An 8,682-nucleotide genomic window follows, 5' to 3' on the forward strand; every position below is an offset into this window, starting at 1 on the left:
ATGAAAGAATTATGAACGGTGGCTTTGCCACAAATACGATGTCAACTACCTGATCATGCTAGCAATATGACAATGATGGAGCGTGTCATAATGAACGGAACAGTGGAAAGTTGCATGGCAATATATCTCGGAATGGCTATGGAAATGCCATGATAGGTAGGTATGGTGGCTGTTTTGAGGAAGGTATTTGGTGGGTGTATGATACAGGCGAAAAGTGCGCGGTATTAGAGAGGCTAGCAATGGTGGAAGGAAGGAAAGTGCGTATAATCCATGGACTCAACATTAGTCAAAAAGAACTCATATACTTATTGCAAAAATCTAGAAGTTATCAAAGCAAAGTATTACGCACATGCTCCTAGGGGGATAGATTGTTAGGAAAAGACCATCTCTCGTCCCCGACCGCCACTCATAAGGAAGACAATCAATATATAAGTCATGCTCCGACTTCATCACATAACGGTTCACCATACGTGCATGCTACGGGAATCACAAACTTTAACACAAGCATTTCTCAAATTTACAACTACTCAACTAGCATGACTCTAATATCACCATCCTCATATCTCAAAACAATTATCAAGCATCAATTTTTTCTTAGTATTCAACGCACTCAAAAGAAAGTTTTACAAATCTTGAATACCAAGCATATTATTATTAAGCAAATTACCATGCCATTAAGACTCTCAAAATAATCTAAGTGAAGCATGAGAGATCAATAGTTTATATAAAACAAATCCACCACCATGCTCTAAAAGATATAAGTGAAGCACTAGAGCAAAACTATAAAACTCAAAAGATAAAAGTGAAGCACTAGAGTAAAACTATAGAGCTCAAAAGATATAAGTGAAGCACATAGAGTATTCTATCAAATTCCAAATTATGTATGGCTCTCTCAAAAGGTGTGTACAGCAAGGATGATTGTGGTATACTAACAAGCAAACACTCAAATCATAAAAGACGCTCCAAGCAAAACACATATCATGTGGTGAATAAAAATATAGCTCCAAGTAAAGTTACTGATAGAAGTAGACGAAAGAGGGGATGCCTTCTGGGGCATCCCCAAGCTTTGACTTTTTGGTGTCCTTGGATTATCTTGGGGGTTCCATGGGCATCCCCAATCTTAGGCTCTTGCCACTCCTTGTTCCATAATCCATCAAATCTTTACCCAAAACTTGAAAACTTCACAACACAAAACTTAAAGTAGAAAATCTCGTGAGATCTGTTAGCGAAAGAAAACAAAAGACCACTTCAAGGTACTGTAATGAACTCATTATTTATTTATATTGGTGTTAAACCTACTGTATTCCAACTTCTCTATGGTTTATAAACTATTTTACTAGTCACAGATTCATCAAAATAAGCAAACAACACACGAAAAACAGAATCTGTCAAAAACAGAACAGTCTGTAGTAATCTGTATCTAGCGCAAGATCTGGAACCCCAAAAATTCTAAAATAAATTTCTGGACGTGAGAAATTTATCTATTAATCATCTTCAAAAAGAATTAACTAAATATCACTCTCCAAATAAAAATTACAGCAGTTCTCGTGAGCGCTAAAGTTTCTGTTTTTTACAGCAAGTTCAACAAGACTTTCCCCAAGTCTTCCCAACGGTTATACTTGGCACAAACACTAATTAAACACAAAAAAACACAACCAAAACAGAGGCTAAATAATTTATTTATTACTAAACAGGAGCAAAAAGCAAGGAATAAAAATAAAATTGGGTTGCCTCCCAACAAGCGCTATCGTTTAACGCCCCTAGCTAGGCATAACAAGCAAGAATAGATCTAGGTATTGCCATCTTTGGTAGGCAATCCATAAGTGGATCCCATTATAGATTCATATGGTAATTTTATTTTATTTCTAGGGAAGTGTTCCATGCCCTTTTTTAATGGAAATTGAAATCTAATATTCCCTTCCTACATATCAATAATTGCACCAACCGTTCTAAGGAAAGGTCTACCGAGAATAATAGGGCAAGAAGGATTGCAATCTATATCAAGAACGATAAAATCTACGGGCACATAATTCCTATTTGCAACAATAAGAACATCATTAATTCTTCCCATAGGTTTCTTAATAGTGGAATCCGCAAGATGCAAGTTTAGAGAGCAATCATCAAAATCACGGAAATCTAGCAAATCACACAAAGTTTTGGGAATAGTAGAGACACTAGCACCCAAATCACACAAAGCATAAAACTCATAATCTTTAATTTTAATTTTAACAGTAGGTTCCCACTCATCATAAAGTTTTCTAGGGATAGAAACTTTCAGCTCAAGTTTTTCTTCATAAGATTGCATCAAGGCATCAACGATATGTTCGGTAAAGGCTTTATTTTGACTATAAGCATGAGGAGAATTTAGCACGGATTGCAACAAGGAAATACAATCAATTAAAGAGCAATTTTCACAATTAAATTCCTTGAAATCCAATATAGTGGGTTTAGTATCATCTAGGGTTTTATTTCTTTTAATCCCACTTTTATCAATTTCACCATCAAGATCTAAATACTCCGAATTTTTAGAACGCCTTCTAGGTAAAGGTGGATCATATTCAGTCCCATCATTATCAAGATTAGTATTGCAAAACAAAGATTTAATAGGGGACACATCAATAACTTTTAGATCTTCATCTTTATTTTCATAGGAATTGGAAGAACACGCTTTAATAAAGGCATCTTTCATAGCACGCGTCCTAGCGGTTCTTTCCTTGCACTCATCAATGGAAATTCTCATGGCTTTGAGAGACTCATTGATATCATGCTTAGGAGGAATAGATCTAAGCTTTAAAGAATCAACATCAAGAGAAATTCTATCAATGTTCCTAGGAAAATCATCAATCTTAAGCAATTTTCTTCAATCATAGCATTAAAATTATTTTGCAAAGAAATAAATTCTTTAATATTAGATTCAAAATCAGAGGGCATATTATTATAATTTCCATAAGAATTGTTGTAGGAATTGCCATAATTATTAGAGGGATTACTAGGATAAGGCCTAGAGTTGAAATTTCCTCTATATGCGTTGTTACCAAAATTATTCCTACCAACAAAATTCACAACCATAGATTCATTATTATTCTCAATCAAAGTAGACAAAGGCATATCATTAGGATCAGATGAAACACTCTTAGTAGCAAATAATTTCATAAGTTCATCCATCTTTCCACTCAAAACATTAATTTCTTCTATCGCATGCACTTTTTAATTAGTGGATCTTTCAGTGTGCCATTGAGAATAATTAACCATAATATTATCTAGGAGTCTAGTAGCATCTCCTAAAGTGATTTCCATAAAAGTGCCTCCCGCGGCTGAATCTAAAAGATTTCTAGAAGCAAAATTCAATCCGGCATAAATTTTTTGTATAATCATCCACAAATTCAAACCATGAGTAGGGCAATTACGTATCATTAATTTCATTCTCTCCCAAGCTTGTGAAACATGTTCATGATCAAGTTGGTTAAAATTCATAATATCGTTTCTAAGAGAGATGATCTTAGCGGGAGGGAAAAACTTACAGATAAAAGCATCTTTGCACTTGTTCCATGAATCAATACTATTTTTAGGCAAATATAAAAACCAAGCTTTAGCACGATCTCTAAGCGAAAAAGGAAATAGCTTCAATTTAACAATATCATTATCGACATCTTTCTTCTTTTGCATGTCACACAAATCAACGAAGCTATTAAGATGGGTAGCGGCATCTTCACTAGGAAGGCCGGAGAACGGATCTTTCATGACAAGATTCAGCAAAGCAGCATTAATTTCACAAGATTCAGCATCGGTAAGAGGAGCAATCGAAATGCAAAGGAAATTATTATTGTTGGTATTGGTGAAGTCACACAATTTGTTATTATCTTGAGCCATCGCGGCAAACAAGCAATCCAACACATGAGCAAACAAAAAGAAAACGGGCAAAAGACGCAAATAGAGAGGGAGGATAGAGAGAGAGAGAGAGGGCGGATAAAATGGAAAGGGTGAAGTGGGGGAGAGGAAAACAAGAGGCACATGGCAAATAATCTAATGCGGGAGATAGGGATTGTGATTGGTACTTGGTATGTTGACTTTTGCGCAGACTCCCCGGCAACGGCGCCAGAAATTCTTCTTGCTACCTCTTGAGCACTGTGTTGGATTTCCCCGAAGAGGAGAGGATGATGCAGCAAAGTAGCGTAAGTATTTCCCTCAGTTTTTAAGAACCAAGGTATGAATCCAGTAGGAGGCTATGCGTGAGTCCCTCGTACCTACACAAAAACAATAGCTCAACACAACCAACGCGCTTAGGGGTTGTCAATCCCTTCACGGTCACTTACGAAAGTGAGATCTGATAGAGATGATAAATAATATTTTTGGTATTTTTGGTATAGAGATGCAAAGTGAAAAGTAAAAGGCAAAGCAATAATAAAGTGATGGAGATTGATATGATGAGAAAGAGACCCGGGGGCCATAGGTTATTCACTAGTGGCTTCTCTCAAGAGCATAAGTATTCTACGGTGGGTGAACAAATTACTGTTGAGCAATTGACAGAACTGAGCATAGTTATGAGAATATCTAGGTATGATCATGTATATAGGCATCACGTCCGAGACAAGTAGACCGACTCCTGCCCGCATCTACTACTATTACTCCACTCATCGACCGCTATCCAGCATGCATCTAGAGTATTAAGTTAAAAACAGAGTAACGCCTTAAGCAAGATGACATGATGTAGAGGGATAGTTTCATGCAATATGATAAAAACCCCATCTTGTTATCCTCAATGGCAACAATACAATATGTGCCTTGCTGCCCCTTCTGTCACTGGGAAAGGACACCACAAGATCGAACCCAAAGCTAAGCACTTCTCCCATGGCAAGAAAAACCAATCTAGTAGGCCAAACCAAACTGATAATTCGAAGAGACTTGCAAAGATAACCAATCATACATAAAAGAATTCAGAGAAGATTCAAATATTATTCATAGATAGACTGGATCATAAACCCACAATTCATAGGTCTCAACAAACACACCGCAAAAAGAAGATTACATCGAATAGATCTCCACGAGAGAGGGGGGACATTGTATTGAGATCCAAAAAGAGAGAAGAAGCCATCTAGCTACTAAATATGGACCCGTAGGTCTGAAGTAAACTACTCACACTTCATCGGAGGGGCTTGGATGATGATGTAGAAGCCCTCCGTGATCGATGCCCCCTCCAGCGGAGCTCCGGAACAGGCCCCAAGATGGGATATCATGGATACAAAAAGTTGCGGCGGTGGAATTAGGTTTTTGGCTCCGTATCTGATCGTTTGGGGGTATGTAGGTATATATAGGAGGAAGGAGTACGTCGGTGGAGCTTCGAGGGGCCCACGAGGCAGGGGGTGTGCCCTCCACCCTCGTGACTGCCTCGTGGCTTTCTTGACAGAGGGTCCAAGTCTCCTGGGTCTTATCTGATGAGAAAATCATGTTCCCAAAGGTTTCATTCCGGGCCCTTGCCGTAAGTCCACGAGACGGGTGACGGGGTCACATCGATCGTGAGTCTCTGCTCGTCTCCGCAAGCTAATAATACACTATGGTTTGGGTATTTGTTCTGAGTTGGCCTTTAGCCTTTGCGCACTAACCACCATGCGAGAATAGTTATGGGCCTCAACGACGTAGTATCAGCCGAAGCTTTGTCAGACGTCCAGTTCAGCATTGTGGCACGGCTGGGCCGGCACCCCGAATGTGGTGCCTTGGTCCACCCTGCACGAAATGACCCGGAGTGCAACAGGCGATGGGCCCAGACCCTGGAGTGCTTAGGATGTAGATCGGCGGGGACCTCTCTGCTGAGCCTAGGTAGGGCTATGACGTGTTGATCTTCCGAGGCCGAGCATTGACTCAAAAAAGTGTGTCCGGCCAGAGTAATCAAGCATGTTGGAAAACATGGTGCACCCATGCAGGGAAGATTATCTATTAATAGTCGTGTCCACGGCAACGGACATTCAGAATTATATCCTGATCTTTTACAACTAGAAATGGATACTTGAGATATGTTGGCTCCGAGATTGCTTTCTCGCAGGGAGTCAAGGAAGGATCTTTGGGCGTTAATTCTACAACATGTTTGTTAAATATAAACTGCTTTTCTTTACTCCTCTACATGCTGCAAGATGCTTGGAGTTGCTTGAAGATGCTAGTATTCGATAGGCTAGGCCTTCCCCTCTATTCTGGCATTCTGCAGTTCAGTCCATAGATACAACCCTTCCATTTGATACCAATGCATACTTAGTATAGATCTGATGCTTGCGAGTACTTTGGATGAGTACTCATGGATGCTTTGCTCCCCCTTTTCCCCCTTCTTCATTCTTTCCGGTTGTTGCAACCGGATGGTGGATCCCACGAGCCAGATGCCACCCCAGTCGACTACTACTACCCGGAGGGTGCCTACTACGTGGAGACCGTCGTCGACTAGGAGTAGTTAGGAGGTCCCAGGCAGGAGGCCTTGCCTCTTCGATCGTTATTGTTTTGTGCTTGCCTTCTTAAAGCAGTCTTGTTTAACTTATGTCTGTACTCAGATATTATTGCTTCCACTGACTCATGTATATCGAGCTATGTATTCGAGCCCTCGAGGCCCCTCGCTTGTAATATAAAGCTTGTATTATTTCAATTTGTGTCTAGAGTTGTGTTGTGATATCTTCCCGTGAGTCCTTGATACGTCTCCAACGTATCTATAATTTTAGATTGTTCTGTGGTGTTATATTATCGATCTTGGATGTTTTATAATCATTTTATATCATTTTTTGTACTAACCTATTGACATAGTGTCAAGTGCCGGTTGCTGTTTTTTCCATGTTTTTTACATCGCGGAAAATCAATATCAAACGGAGTCCAAATGCCACAAAACTTTACAGAGAATTTTTTATGGGCCCGAAGGAACACAACGAGCCCTAGTTGCGCCTGGGGGTGCCCCGAGGGGAGCACAACCCACCAGGGCACGCTAGGAGGCCCAGGCGCGCCCTAGTGGGTTGTGCCCACCTCGGGTGCCCCCTGGACTGCCTCTTTGCTCTATAAATACCCCAATATTCCCAAAACCCTAGGGGAGTCGACGAAATATTGATTTAGCCACCGCAGAGTCCAGAACCACCAGATCCAATCTAGACACCATCTCGGATGGGGTTCACCACCTCCATTGGTGCCTCTCCGATGATGCGTGAGTAGTTCTTTGTAGACCTTCGGGTCCGTAGTTAGTAGCTATACGGCTTCATCTCTCTCTTGATTCTCAATACAATGGTCTCTTGGAGATCCATATGATGTAACTCTTTTGCGGTGTGTTTGTTGGGATCGATGAACTTTGAGTTTATGATCAGATCTATATTTTTATATCCATGAAAGAATTTGAGTTTCTTTGATCTTGTTTATGAATGATTTTTATAGCCTCATATTTCTTCTCCGATATCTGGGTTTTGTTTGGCCAACTTGATCTATTTATCTTGCAATGGGAAGAGGTGCTTTGTAGTGGGTTCGATCTTACAGTGCTTGATCCCAGTGTCAGAAGGGGAACCGACACGTATGTATCATTGCTACTAAGGATAAAACGATGGGGTCTATCTCTACATAGATAGATCTTGTCTACATCATGTCATCGTTCTTATTGCATTACTTCGTTTCTCCATGAACTTAATACACTAGATGCATGCTGGATAGCGGTCGATGTGTGGAGTAATAGTAGTAGATGCAGGCAGGAGTCGGTCCACTAATCTTAGACGTGATGCCTATGTAATGATCATTGCCTGGATATCGTCATGAGTATTTGAAGTTCTATCAATTTCCCAACAGTAATTTGTTCACCCACCATTTGCTATTTTTCTCGAGAGAAGCCTCTAGTGAAACATACGGCCCCCGGGTCTCTTTCTCATATTATTTACCTTTGCGATCTACTTTTTTTTTGCTTTTATTTTCATATCTATTGATCCAAAAACCAAAAATACTTTGTTGCGCTTTATTTTATTTGTGATCTATGTATTCAATCTATTACAACTTTCTCCCGTCACGCACCAATTTCTGGCACCGTTACCCGAAAGGGATTGACAACCCCTTTAACATGTCGGGTTGCAAGGATTTGTTATTTGGGTGCAGGGGCTGTTTACATTGTGTTGCTTGGTTCTCCTGCTGGTTCGATAACCTTGGTTTCATATGTTGGGGAACATTGCAGAAAACAAAAAATTTCCTACGGTTTCACCAAGATCCATCTATGAGTTCATCTAGCAACGAGTGATCGGATTGCATCTACATACCTTTGTAGATCACGCAGAAGCGTTCAAAGAACGGGGATGAGGAAGTCGTACTCGACGTGATCCAAATCACCGGAGATCCTAGCGCCGAACGGACGGCACCTCCGTGTTCAACACACATACGGTCAGCGTGACGTCTCCTCCTTCTTGATCCAGCAAGGGGGAGGAGAGGTTGATGAAGATCCAGCAGCACGACGGCGTGGTGGTGGATGCAGCAGTCACCGTAGCAGGGCTTCGCCGTTCTACTGCGAGAGGGAGAGGTGTAGCAAGGGAGAGGGAGGCGCCAAGACTCAAGGGTGCGGCTGCCCCTCCCTTCCCCCCCTTTATATAGGCTCCCAAAGGGGGGCGCCGGCCCTAGGAGATGGGATCTCCTAGGGGGGGCGGCGGCCAAGGGTGGAGTGGCCCCCAAGGCAAGTGGGGCGCCCCCCCCCCCCCC

This window comes from Triticum aestivum, chromosome 3A (assembly GCF_018294505.1).
Source record: "Triticum aestivum cultivar Chinese Spring chromosome 3A, IWGSC CS RefSeq v2.1, whole genome shotgun sequence".
NCBI lineage: Eukaryota > Viridiplantae > Streptophyta > Magnoliopsida > Poales > Poaceae > Triticum > Triticum aestivum.